Source organism: Columba livia, chromosome 9, assembly GCF_036013475.1.
Source record: "Columba livia isolate bColLiv1 breed racing homer chromosome 9, bColLiv1.pat.W.v2, whole genome shotgun sequence".
In the NCBI taxonomy this organism is placed as follows: domain Eukaryota; kingdom Metazoa; phylum Chordata; class Aves; order Columbiformes; family Columbidae; genus Columba; species Columba livia.
Window position 1 is genome coordinate 3,572,804 of NC_088610.1, and position 14,346 is coordinate 3,587,149.

The 14,346-nt window shown below is 37.9% G+C and overlaps 1 protein-coding gene and 1 long non-coding RNA gene across 5 annotated transcripts in view; one reads left to right on the forward strand and one right to left on the reverse strand.

Moving 5' to 3' along the window:
• BCHE (butyrylcholinesterase) overlaps positions 1–14,346 on the reverse strand; it is a 79,810-nt gene that overhangs the window by 45,184 nt on the left and 20,280 nt on the right. The window contains exon 1 of one of the 2 annotated variants that reach the window (XM_005512957.3): positions 7,058–7,193. The exons of the other annotated variant lie outside the window; for it this stretch is intronic. The gene's annotated coding sequence lies outside the window, so the exon portion shown is untranslated. Of the gene's footprint in view, positions 1–7,057; positions 7,194–14,346 lie in introns of those variants that run through there. 2 annotated transcript variants of the gene reach the window in all.
• LOC102095601 (uncharacterized) overlaps positions 1–14,346 on the forward strand; it is a 36,083-nt gene that overhangs the window by 2,443 nt on the left and 19,294 nt on the right. The window contains exons 2-3 of one of the 3 annotated variants that reach the window (XR_010474602.1): positions 7,105–7,215; positions 12,697–12,793. This is a non-coding gene — a long non-coding RNA (uncharacterized LOC102095601). Of the gene's footprint in view, positions 1–7,104; positions 7,216–8,033; positions 8,514–12,696; positions 12,794–14,346 lie in introns of those variants that run through there. The other 2 variants (XR_010474601.1, XR_010474603.1) reach the window with 2 other exon arrangements.

Consider the following 14,346-nt stretch of genomic DNA (forward strand, 5'->3'; position numbering starts at 1 on the left):
ATCTTTCCTACACTCCCCCTGTAAATTACCAAAAAACCCACAGAACCAAAACCAGGATCTCAAGTCTTTAAACGTAGGTAGAACAACTCAGAGATTATTTAATTTAATTTTAACTCCTATGTAATTAAATATTTGGGAATATTTAGAAGATAATACATAGTCAAACCTTTTGGGATAATTCTCTAGCTCCTCTTCAACTTTTTGCTTGGTGCTGGAGCAGCTTCTCCATGTTCTGTGCTTTGCCTTTGATGGATGCAACACCTACAGTCTTGTGTCTGCCCTCAAAGTACTCCAGAAAAACAGCTTTTAGCTGTGCTTAAAAAGAAGAGGGGCAAAGACTCCTTTAACTCACCTCAGTGGGAATACACTGGATCAGGAATCATCCAACACGAGAAATACAACTCAGGTTATTAAGCTCCCAGTGGGGACCTGGTACCATCCTGGCTTGTGGATCACACCGGAGTTGCAGATGATGTTCTGCACAGTCATTTTCTGCCCTAAAATAGTCTCCCAAAGGATGCAACCAGATTTTTAGCTATTGAAAATCACAGTAGCACTATTATAGAATGCTTCTGTACCTCTGTTTAGTTAGGATGTGAATGTGTCAGAAGTCAGGTAATTGTATGTGAATGTGTCAGAAGTCAGGTAATTGTATGTTGCAGATTTTCTTCTGTCTGAATTATTGAGAAGCAACCACTACTATGTCAAGCCCAATGTTTTAGAAGAGGTGAAAAATGTGAATATAAAAGTCCAGAACATTTACAAAGTCAGGAAATAGGGAAAAATCCCTCCTCCTTGGAAAGGTTAAAAATCTTGCCCCACAGATCTGTTCAATGCCAACAAAAAGGTTAAAAGCAAACCTAAAGAGGTCATTCAATTGTCATTTTAGAAGGCTTATGACACAACCCATCACCAAAGCCTCCTATGGAAATTTAAAAACTACAGGGTAAAAGGTAAATTTAGGCCACAGATTAAAACCTATTCATAAAATATAGAAAACAAAGAAGAAAGATCTAATTGTTGACATACAGAGAGGTTAATACAGAGTGCTTCAAGTCTTACTGCTGGGACTGATTTTTGTAACTCTAAATCCCTGGCATAATGCAAAAAAGTACTGGCTTACCCAGCAAATAATCTCCACTTCTCTATTGCAACAAATACTCCTGTTTGCTCACTTTGTATCGGGCTCCCAAGTATGTGCGTTTTAATTGTAACAGCACCCACAAGACTATCAGAGGAAACTTGATCTCAATGTGGTTACACTTCAGTAGAAATATCCCAAGGGGAGAGTCTGTGTTACTTGTGATTGCTCATAAATCAGAACAAAGACATTTCTTTTCTTTTAAACCAGCCAGTAAGTCTGGAGCTCTTCAAAGTAGATAAAATTTATTTTTCCCTTGTATATTGAAAAAAATGTGGGAACCATGCTGCTTCTGTGGAAATCATTGGTATTATGTCTGAATGAATAGCATTCAGTACCAAAAATTTCAAGTAAACTCCATCTTAAAGGTTTACATTATATCATGGATGTATGCAGATGTTCAGCATGCAATTAAACAGTATAGATTTCATTTTCCAGTAAGTGTAGCCAACTGGAATCACAGAATGGACTGGATTGGAAAAGACCTCTGAGATCATCAAGTCTAACCCTTGGTCCAACTCCAGTCTATTGACTAGATCATGGCACTAAGTGTCATGTCCAAGCTCAGTTTAAAAACCTCCAGGGCCGGTGAGTCCAGCACCTCCCTGGGCAGCCATTCCAATGCCTGACCACTCTCTCTGCAAACAATTGTTTTCTAATCTCCAGCCTAAATGTCCCCTGGCAGAGTTGAAGCCCATGCCCCCTTGTCCTATTGCTGACTGCCTGGGAGAAGAGCCCAATCCCCACCTGGCTAGAACTTCCCTTCAGGTAGTTCTAGAGAGTGCTGAGCTCACCTCTAAGCCTCCTCTTCTCCAGACTAAACAAGCCCAGCTCCCTCAGCCTCTCCCCATAGGAAGAAATGGTAGATGAAGTTTCATGCAGATGAAGATTCATGAGTCTACCAACACAGACACTAATGGATTCAGAGATGGTTGTTTAAATCTTACTAATAATCATCATAATCATCATCATCATCTAAACAAGAACTCAGTAAAAATCTCTGCTTATTTTTCAAAAGCAGCCAAAAGTGGTCACTGTGTTGCAGACGACCGGTAGAAAAAAAAAATAGAGTGCAATTGAAAAGTTTGCTGTTATTTCACATCCTCCTGATTTTGAATTCACTTTCAATCACAGCACAGGAAATGTGGAAAACATTCTGAAGAAGCACAACTGAAATATCTTCGAGGCAGCAAAACCTTTGAAAAGTGTAAAAGCAGTTTTTTTACACCTGATTCTGCCCTTTTTTTCACCAGCAAAACCAGGAAAAGTCTTTCAACTGTGCAACATCTCAAAAGCTGAAAAGCTGCCACGGTCACAACGATTAGAGAAATCTGACTCAATTATCCTGTGCACATATATCAAGATAAAAATACTGAGTACAATGAATACTCAGAGCATAAATTGATTAACAGTCAGTTCAGCCAAAAACTTGTCTTGGTGGTGTATTTCATAATTAGGCATCATGGCAGGAGGAATTGGCAGAAAACAAAGTTGAACATTTAATTTCCGTTGTCAGTTGATGAAGCGATGATCTCAGAAAAATCAGTTGCCTTACGCCAACCTGTATTGATATACATGACTATGTAATATTTTCATTTGCATCATGGATAATGATGCCTATTATATACCTAAAATATAGGGTTTTTTTTCTAAAAATGTGATTGGAAGCCTCTCCAGCTTATATGGTACAGTTTCCCTTTTGAGTATCATGTAGAAATAAAGTCAACAACTGTATTTTATTTCAGGTTGTGTGTGGCTCATACAAAACACTCACCTTCTATTCTCAGTATAAGATTAGCAGTTGTTAAGTCTTAATGGTCCCTGTGGAGGAACTGATGGAAATCAACAGTTTCTATCCGCCTACAAAGGAGTTCAGAAAGTACCCCTGAATTCTATATGTATTGCTAAGGACATCTACAATTTTTTTCAGTATCTCCTTTTCCTTCCCCTTGTTCTCAAATACACGGATTAAGGTAAGGCTGAGGGTACTGGTTTATTTTGTTAGAAATTTAGCATCTCAGTTTCTTTAGATTCCTCAGTGTTATACTTAGCTGATAAGAACACAGTTTAATTGAGCTGGAAAGCCTATTAACTGTAAAAATCCCAAAAGCATCTGTTTGCTGGAGCAGACGCTCAGCTTCTGCCCAATTGTTTTCCTTTTGAACACGTTGTTTCACAACATGTTTTTTTTGTATAGCAAAATTCCTTAAGACTTTGTACTCATCACATCCAAATCTCTTCTGTTACAGGAAATTTTGTTATTTAATTCATTACTTTATTAAGCATAATCTTTTAGCATAATCTTGCCCACTTTACTCCTAATAGAAGAACATTAAACAATCTCAGTCACTTGTGATTATAAATCTTGATCCCATTTCCTGAATAAATGTATACAAAATTATTTGTATTATGAGCATTACAATTTCCTATTATGTTTCCCCCACTTGGATATTTCTGTGTGGTTAAACTTATAAGAAGGAAACAACTGCATCAGCTATGTCATTTTTCTAAGCTAAGCCAACCTGTTTCAGTCTGGCTTTTTGGGTTTAGCAAAGAGTTTATTTTCCCCTCATCATTCAAGTAAACCTTGTCCACCCTGTCCCTATTTGAAAGCATCACTCTTGACGCAAAGGGATAAGAAATATATTCCTCACTATTAGCAAGTACATCAATATGTTATTTTTCATGTCTTATTTCCATACAGCTACTACGATGAAACTATTGTAGATTAACCAGCGCTGTTGAATTCTACCATTTGTCCCTGAGTGCATGACTTGGTTTGATTTGACATTACAAAACCAAATAAGCTTGCGTAATAGTTTGAGATAAACAAAAAACCAGGAATATTGGGAAGTCCTCTGAGATGTAAATTCTGCTTTCCAGCTATTCTGCTGTGTTTCCCTGGCTACTCTGATCCGGTACAGGGCTCGCTATCTCAGGTCCAGAAGTCATCAACAACAGCAGTAAACTGTGTGCTGGTAACTGTGTTATTACAGTCTTATTTGAAAAAAAGAAACTGAATCCACAATGTTTTCAGCATTGCAGAATGATGTGCTTATTTGAAAATACAATCTGCACTTTATATTCCCCAGCCTATCACAGTTCTAAAACTTCATCTTGTTTCTTTGAAATCAGTCTGGCGGAGAGTGGTCCATCAAAAGAGATAGAGCCAAGATATAAAAAAAGAGAAATAAATACTTTTGGAAAAGCAATTATTCTACACAGAAAGAGAAGGGCACTGGGCTATTCAGTCATTGCTTCTGCCTTCTTCACTGGGTTTATAGCACACTGGGTTCTTCCCTCTGGGTTCAACAACCCCGTCTATTTTGCAGCTTTGTTTTGGGGTGGGAAAAAAATGAGGAAAGATAACTTCTTGAATCAGAGAAACTCTGGGAACAGGGATAAAACAGCAAAGGAAATAAAAGCAGGGCAGGTTGTGCAAAGTAGGGCAGGTTGTGCAAAGTAGGGCTGAGAAGACACGGAGCGAGACAGGAATATCAAGACCTTGTGTGTTATTAGTAAGTGAGGTGGTAATTCAGCATCATCATTAGATGGTCTGTGAACAACACCTCTTTGCATTGCCCTGAGACAGGAGGAGTTTGGTACCCAGACTGGTTCTTTTTCTCCTCTTTTTGTTCTCACTGCAGCTTTGCAAAACTATTCCCTTTTGCTTGGTACAAATAAACTGCTTTGGCTGGAGATGGGAGACCACTGCATTCCCTGCCCACAGCACGCACCCACAATACACACCCCCCCTCTCCGTGGAAACTTGTTCAGATAATTTATCTCTTCAACAACCTGCTTTGTGTAATTCCATATGGACTGAAAAGATTTTCAGGGGAAAATACAGCCCAATTAAAACCAGCCACTCTAAAAACATGGAAGGAAAGTTGCTGTATAACACTCATAGTTCTGCCAAAGAAAAACAGGTGTAGAAATTAAAGACTTTCTAAAGGTTGAACAACTAAGAAAACCTGGGAACTTTATCTTCCAGAATTCTTAGAAATGCAACGATTTACTGCTCTTGCTCGCTAAAACAAGTATGCAAGTTAAGGTAGAAGTGCAGAGATGTTTACACAAAATTTGAAAAGACAAAGAGCCCAGGGAGCCCCACACAGTCTGACTTCTCCTGGATCCAAAGACCTGAACACAAACACTGACAGTCCACAAGCAAATCTGTGCAATGAGATCAATCCCAGCAGGAAGGATGCAAAGATTTAACTAACCACTGCTGCAGGATCACACTTGTTAATCAGCTTGATTACCTACAGCATTGCCCTCACCACTATATCAGCTAACTATTAACTTCATTTGTGCCACAGTCCATCTCTTGTTGCTGCAGGTGCCATCCGAGATACAACAGGCAGGGGAGAAGGGAAGGAGCTGAGCACAACTTGTGTGTGCTGAGGAAGCCAAGGAAGGAACAGCCACTTCTCTGGGCTTCAAGCAGCGAGCTGTCAGCCACAGAACATTAATAACTGTAATTTGTAACTGCGAAAGCTCTAGGATATCAGCAGCGCCTTGATGAGCTGTGACCAAGGATCAGCTGCAAACCACTGCCTTGTGCTGGAGGAGCTTCCCCAGACCACAAAGTCCACAGCCATCCCAGTAGAAAAAAACACCTCTTTGGAAAAGCACCATCAATCGATGGTAAACTTCAGTATCCGGGTTTTGCTAATCTGCAGTGCCAAGAGAAATACCTTTGAAGTATCAACCTTATTGCCAACTGTTGTGTGCAAGCAAGACTAGCAGGAAATCAGCTGGGAAGTGTTTGCTCTATTTCTTCTGTTTATAGCATGCTTTGCACAAAAGACATCTGACAGCATTGTCAGCTAGAGAGAAACGGCTGCAAACTGCAGTGTAATTTTAAGTGCATTTATTATGGCTGGATTTTTGATGATTGGAAAGTTCCCAGTGGGATCCAGGAGATGCAAGCAACTGACATTTAAAACATTTTAATTTCACCTTGATGTCCTGACAACACTTTAAAGAGGAAAGAGTACATGCAGTTTCATTCCACACTGATGCATAATTTTATCTCATTCAGTTTGCTCAACCTGATGCTAATTCTCACTCCAATATTACTTTGCAGTTCTAAGGCTGACATTTATTTCTTTGACCATGACAGATTTTATATTATGTCTTTTCCTGTTAACTCCTACATCAGTCCCCTTTGCACAGGGGAGACCCCATGTAAGCTGAGTACAAATAACCTCCTTGCATTTGCTTTTCCAAGTTGCAAGAATCACTGGGTGCCCCCCAGTGTGACACTAAGGTGTCTGTAACCTCTTTGTGGTTGTCCAAGATGAGATTATTTATCTGTAAAATATAGTGGTAAAGTATTGCAACATATTTAACATTCGCCTATGGCATATTTTTGCATTTTCAACAATAAGGAGTATAGAAAGAAATGATAACAGGGTGGTTTTAGCCATCAGTAAATAGTTAATTCTCTCTCAAGGTTCCCACAGAAGGAGAACCCACAGTTTCCAGCTTAACACAATTTCTCCATCCTTTGCACAGCTCAAAGCACAGGGCAAGGTACATCTAGCAACATCTTCCAGGCTTCGGGTGCAATTCAGTTCATTTTCCCAGCCCCACGCTGTGGGATTTGCAGGTTTGGGCACCCGGCAGCTCCTCTGGTCCATTGCCAGGGACAATCTTTACAGAGCAGACAGTCCAGAGTCCAGGACCAAAGGACACCAAAGCACCTGGAGCCCCCCCAGTGCTGCTTTCATCGTTTACCCCTAAAAATGTCAGACCCATGACACCGACAACAAATTAGCACAGAAACGGGGGGAGGGAAAGCAGCACGTATTTGATTATTTATTCTAACCTGTCTGCTCAAATCAGTGTTTCCACCCCTCCCGTTTTTAACGCTCTTTCACCTGAAAGGGAAACAGAAAAAGGACTAACCTCAAAAGCTGATTTTCCTGTCTTGCTACTTCTTTCTTGTTTTTCAGGCCAAGAACCAACTACCAAGTAGCCAAACTACTTACATCCACAATTGCTCTTTACCCTGGTGTCAGATAAGCTTCAGGTGAAAGAGCCAGGAACATCACATGACTCACAAGGTATGCTGCTTTTTATATGTAAACGAAGTACTGAATTAATGACACTTTGATAAACAGCTGAAGGAAACACATTTCTGCCCGGCTTTGTTTACACATCTGTGTGTTTCCCACTTTGCAGAGACTTTTGCCTATTATCGCATGTTTTTATAGCTGCTGATAGGACTCGAGTTTTTTGTTTGTTTTGAAATTCTTTCTAAGATCCATAACAAGTAGACGCAGATCTAATGTTTTTTTCTTTAATTTTTCGCAGTTTTAATTCACAAGGTCTATTTGTCATTTGAGTGAAATGTGCTGAATTCCACATTGCTCTTATCAGAAATAAAGAAGCATTAAAACCTGATGTAATGTTGGAGTAGCCATCCAACTCATTTATTCAATTTTCATGCCTGGTGTTACTTGGCTGCACGATTGTGGGATGTCCGTTCATTTCTCAGGACTGAGAAATAGCTTTGTAATTCTGGTCATATAGTGTCTGTGGCATTGAACTGCTTCCTTTTCCACTTCCAGTTTTCTGATGAAAAGTTAAACTGGTTTTTGTTTTGTTTTAAATGGTATTTTCTGTGAGTATTTTAATGGTATAAATGCCCTCAATTTTTTTTCCAGAAATAAAATACCTGAAAAAGAATTCAAGTTGAAGTAACTCTACTATTCAGTTCTCAGCAAATCCACAATGTTGTCGTTTGATTGTATCCTCAGTCCTGGATGTATTTGCCATCCGCATTAGAAACTCTTAAGTCTGAGCCGTTTATGTCCCGAGTTTTGGCCACCTAAGCAACACAAAGAAGTTAAGCTGGGTATAACCTTCGACCTACCCCAGCAGCTCACACAATAATTCACAGGTCAAAGAGCAGGTTGATGTTTTGCTCTTGAATCCATTAACTGAGACATTAAGCATCTTAAAAAGCTCAACCTGTACTGCTGGGAGAGACTGGAGCCACTTTTCATTCAGTGATAAGCTACAAATGGGTGTTTGCAGCACAAGTAGGCACAGCCACACCTGAATCATGTTTAGCTAATTAGGCTAATGCTAGTGATTAACTGGAAACGCCAGTAATTGTGGTGGTAACAAGTGGCCATTTGAAGGAGAGGGTGCTGGGTGGGTCTTCTAGTAGATACACGTGTATTTTTAGTTTTCAATAATATTGTGCAGAAAAGAGCTAAAGCACAGCAAAAGAACCTCCCATGAGCAGAGGTCTGGGTGAAGCTGGTGGGTGCAGCAGGTGTGTGTGATTGACCTGTGCTCTTAGGGAAAATGGTTTTCAGGATGACAAACTCATAAGGAAACCAGATTGGAGCATGTGAGTTGGGCTTTCTGTTTGTTTTTACAGTATTTAGAAAACATAACTTGTTTTATGTAACATGTAAAATAAATATTATTGCACCTAAGAAATACTTCACTTTTGCCAACACTGTATTATTTTATAGAAGGCTGCTGGAGTTATTTATTCTGACTATTACTCTGAAAAATGTTCACTGAGACTGAGATATTTTACCTGTGGATATCAGGCTTATTCTATATATATTGAGGTAGCTTTGATTTTCAGTATTGTAATTTAGGAACATAATTTACAGACACTTCGCAAGACTTTGCTGGCACTTTTGATCCTTGACCTGTTTGTATAGTAATTATTAACTAGCTTAATTCCAAGAACTGTGTTCACATTATGTTTTTACACAAGATATTTCGGCATGATAAAATGATGCCTATTACAAGTCAGGGTTGGTTTTGCTCAACAAAAACAGCCACGTTAATTCTAAATTCAGTGTAAACAAGAAACAGAATAAATGTTTTCCAAGTAGAAGAGCAGACCTGGCAAGGAATAAAACATATTCTTGCTTTTAAGTGCATAGAAATACAGAATTTCAGTTTTGAAGAATGTCAGAGTATTTTACAGTTTATGGTGGGTTTTTTTTGCCTTTCATTTTGAGTTAATTCTTCATCTTAACCAGCCTTAAACTGTTTAGTTTCAGGAATTTATAATTTGTCCACATATCCAAGCCTGAATTTTATTTGAGTCTGAGTTGGGACTGTTTCTGAATATTTTATCAGACAAGTGCAAATCAGAGCAGTCACTGACTGAAATTATCTGAGGATAAACTACAGCGCAGAAAGCTCCCACTACTAACTTAATCTGACTCACATAATATCAAGACTTCCTTGATGTCAAGGATACTACCATAGTTTGTATAAGGATCAGAAGATTAATTGGTTTTAATAACTTACTATTAGATGTTTTTTCACATCGGTGTTTCCTTGACTCCAAGCCAAGAAGGTCATCTCCTAAACTATGCTTGGATTCACCAAGTGCATTCAGTTTTGTAACTTTGTTTCTATAAAACATGTTTTCCAGACATCCTGCCATTCTTTTTCTGAACATTTTCATTATCAGTTTGGAAACTAGGCGGCGGAATTAAACAGATCATTGGGATCATTGTCTCCCCGCTGCTGCATGGGCATGTGCCACCGCTTCGCTGCTTTTTCTTCTTCTTGTCCTTGTGCCTTCAGGGGTCATGTCCTTGCTCTTTCTCTCAGCATTATACTAACACTATATATTCAGCTTGTTATCTATGATTCTTGTTCCTGCAGTGCAGGATATGTCAATTTTCTAAGCATAGATATATCTGACATTGCAGATGTAGAAAACATTTGTCTATATGAAAATATATGTGATTTACACTTAGACGTGGCAAGCCTTCCCCAGTATTTCCTTAACCCACAATTCATTTTACATTATTATCAAATCAAGACAGACTCCTGTCAGAAATGGCCTGAAGCTGTTTTTTAATTTGTTTTGCTGTAGACTGTAGTAGTATGTAAAGTCTAAAAATAGTGGTTTAATGTTGTCTAAGTCTACTGCTGGTGATTAAAAATGGTATTACTGTGAGTGAAGTCCTGTACTTTAACACATACTGAGATGTGATGCGGTGTAGATCCTCCACTAGTGTAAATAGTCACGCTGATATAAAAAGGAATGAACCTGTGATCATTTATACTAAGTAAGAACTGATATTTCCCAAGTTTACAAATATTTATCTGCATTTTGAATTGCCTCTTTCATAATGGAAGAAAAAATTCCCTTATTTTTAATCTAAAATTTGTCTTTGCTTCTGACATTTGGTAGAACCAAAATACAGGGGGTGGAAAATGGTAGAAATTGCTGAATAGAAATATCTGCCTCTTCTATCATGAACCATCTTATGGAATAAAAGTCAGCTTCTTGCATTTTCTCTTTGCTTAATATTTTTGAGTTGAATTTGTTGCTATGTGAATGAGTGGACACGTGCAAATGAACCAATATACTAATGGTCTTTAGTGTTATCAATAATTTTAAAAACAAAACATAAAAAAAGAAAATAATATGGCTAGAGAAGAAAAATCTCTGAAAATAAGTCTTATTATTGTATCACCTGTAGACATTATTTCCAGTAGAAGATAGAGTAACTTAAGACAAATCATAGTAAAAAATTACTAACAAAACTTTGGGTTATTGCTGCAAAGATCCCCATTTTCTATCACAGTAAAGCCTTGTTTGCCTCCAAGCAGAGCAAAGCAGTTTTAAGATATTGGCACGAATACTAGATTTGAGAAAAGACTGTAATCTTAATCAGAGAGGGGTGAAAGTAGAAGAGAAGATTTCGTGATGAAAAGATATGAAGAGCATTTATTCATTATTGAGAACAATTTATCCTATGCTATTTCTGCATCTCCTGCTTGAAAACATATGGAACCTGCACAGGAAGAGGCTGGAAGAAGTTATGAGTCGTTTTAAGACAGATATATTTCATAGCATCGCGGGGAATAGAAAAGCTTACTCTCTGCATTTCAATAGCTGGCACTCAATTTGATTTTTAAAAATCCAAAACCATATGACTTCCAACTCTTCTATTATTCAACAGTTTAATATGCTGCATTTCCTGATATTTATATCAAATGTCTTTCATCCCTTACCTGTTAAAATCCCTTACCTGTTAAAATTGTACTTTCATATAACAAAGTGAATAATTATTATCCTTTCTATGAGCTTATGTCATCAGACACTTGGAAGCTGTTATTGTGTTTCTGCTTATTCACTATTTGGCCAAATTATAACAGCTTAATTTTCCTCATTTTTCTTCCTACTTCAGTTCTCAAAAAAAACTTCATTTTTTTTATTCTGTCTCTTCTCTGATTTCCTTCCAATTTAACATATTTCTGGGAGAGCATTAATCATAGTTGCATGCAATGGCCATGACAAGGTTGCAGAAAATCCTTGTCTTGTGACAGCCATCCATGTCCAAAATCCTTTAAAGTCCATGGCTGAACTTCCATTGGATACAAAGAGCACTGGATCTTAAACTTGCATTTTATTTTTTAATATTTATTTTTAATATTTTTTAATAATTATTTTTATAATTCTTATATTTTTTAATAATTCTTGTAACATCCTCCACTCTTATCCATCACCACTGTTCAGTTTCCTACATTGCTTATTCTAATGGTTCATCTTCTGATTGGCTGTATGGTTTTTGTTTGCAAGAAAATATTTGTACTCTATTGATGAATCTTTTTTGGCCATGCTTCATCCATGTTTCTTATCCTTCCCTTTTTATTTCACTGTCCTTATTGGCATTTCAAATCTAGAATGAGCCTAATCTGTGCATTTCATTAAGATCTTATTTATGTATCTTTTTCTAAATCATTAATGAAGATACAAAGTAAACCCAGACTAACAATCACCCCACTGGACATTTCCAACCATCTTGTTACACAGCTGTTCATGATAAATTTTTTCATTTGTCTTTTAGCCAATATTCAATCCACACACAATTGTCTCCAGCCAAGCTGACTTGAATTAATTTTTCAGTTAAGATTTCATGACACAGTGTCAAATGCTTCACTAAAATCCAAATATCTGTCAACTCCTATACTGTTTTTTTCCTCTCTTCTCTCCTTTTCATTTCTCTGTTTACAGCTCATTCTTTCAAGTGCTTCACGCAAGGACATCAACAGCTGTTCCATGTTTTCTGATTATATGTGTGGAGCACTTGTGCTTGCCAAAAAGTAGGTCGGAATTGCTTCTTTGTCTAAGGACCATTTGGCTCAGGGTTTGCAGACTATGGAAGAGACATCTATCCCCTTGACTCTTTGCAGGGTGACTCCCATGTGAGCTGAGGAAGTTACAGAGTTCTCCTGACTAAATCCACTCTTAGATTCATAAGTCCCTCCATTATTTTAGTTTACACAGCTTGAAAATACCTTCTCTCCATTCCTCATCATCACATAAGAAGCAGGAGATGAATTTGTAATTGCACACACAGATTTTAATGCCAATAAGGGAGATTTCTTTCCACCTACAGACATCACCTGTGTCTGTGATGTGTCCAAGCCATCAAATCCAGGCTTGTTAAACCTGCTGTGCTGCTCCCCAAAGGGTCTAAGGATTTGAACTTTGCCAGTCTCAGTCCTGTACACTAATCCTCTGGTATTTCTGTTGCTTTCAGAGGGACTAATCAGGCAGTGAAGAGCTGTTTATTGATAATTTAAAAAGTATATCCTGAACGTTTTAGACCTGATCAGTCTTTCTCTCATGGAGGGGAGGTAAGGAAAAGATGGTAACTCAGCATATTTATGTATTATTCAACATTTAGTTAATTCTTTTTATTCACTGAAAACAACAGTGAAAGTGATTGTTATTGGCTATACAAACTCAGTGTATCCTGGATGGTCACTCTTTAAAAAAGAAATTTTATATGATGAAAGAGATGGTAACTTTCTATGAAACAGAATGTAGAACTCTTGTTTGAGCCAACAGTAAATGCCTACCCACCAGGATAGATTTCAAATTAATTCATGATGACCACATATAAGGTGTTTCTTCCTTGATTCTAGAAGAATTTATAATCTATTCAAACTTCTGCCAGTGTAAGAGAACCAATAAGAAACTGTTTGAAGGGTTAAAATGCCTTCTCCTTCCATGAGAAAAATACAGAAGGAACATCAATGCCCATTTTTTTGCAGTAGCAAGAGACTTACATTAATTCCCAAAGGATTACGTGTTTCTTTTAAAAAAATTGCATCTGAATCTATGAAAGATTTAAAGAGGCCTTTGAATAATGAAGAAAACCTTTGAAATTAAAGAAACCCACTGGCTTCTATTTTATTGCAAACATATTTTAAGACTTGACAATAGTTGCAGTGTTCCCCTAATTTTTGCTATAAAAGGGAAGTAAAACAACGGTTTATTGTAGCAATACTTCATACTGCCCTACTTCTGTAAATTGTCTTTAAGCTCTAGGGTAAGGATGGAACATTCATGTTTTTAAATTGGATACAAAACCAGTTTATATGCTGCGGTTGCTGTAGCATAAATTGCTACACAGAGACTACCAGATATATCTAAACATACTGATGCTCAGCAAATTGTGAACATTTTTTTGCCTTCCTTTACCTGTAACGCTTATGGTTTGTGCTCCTCTTAAATGCTTTCTAATATTTGGAAGGTGTAACACAGCACCTAGGAATGTTGCCTGCTTGCAGGGGGTTGCATAATTCTCCTTGAAACAGACCCAAAACTATCCAAGCCATCCTAAGTTTTAAAATGTTTTAGCATATCTAATTTATAATATAAATTGGCTGACCAGTGTGAACCTGGATCTTACTCTGCAATTTTTTATGGGGACATGATACTCTACCCATGATAATGGAGAGAAAATAGTGCTTATTAAAGTTTCATTTGATAGCTGTGGTGGGTCACGCACCATGTCATGGAGGTGACACCCCCCTCCAGACCCCACAGAGGAAGGACTAAGGGGAGTTTTGCCTCGTACCATCTTGGACAGGTAATAATAAGTTGATATATTTGCCATGTTGGCTGGTTGCATTGGTGGCCTCACAGGCACCCAGTGGTGTCCAGAAAAAGGTCCTGGGACTGCTCAGAAAGCAGCTGAACATCTTGTGGGTGGTGGGAGGCTGCTCATATCTGTTTGGTGTTCCAGATGGCATCTGTAATAATTAGATTTAGTGAGACTGCTAGGAATGGAACTGTGCCATTAAGAAGCCCTTGCGAAAGCCATTTGAACTGACTGCAGTATTTTGCACACAAGTACATAACGTGATACTGAGCAATTAGATGTTGAATTAGCAATTAGATG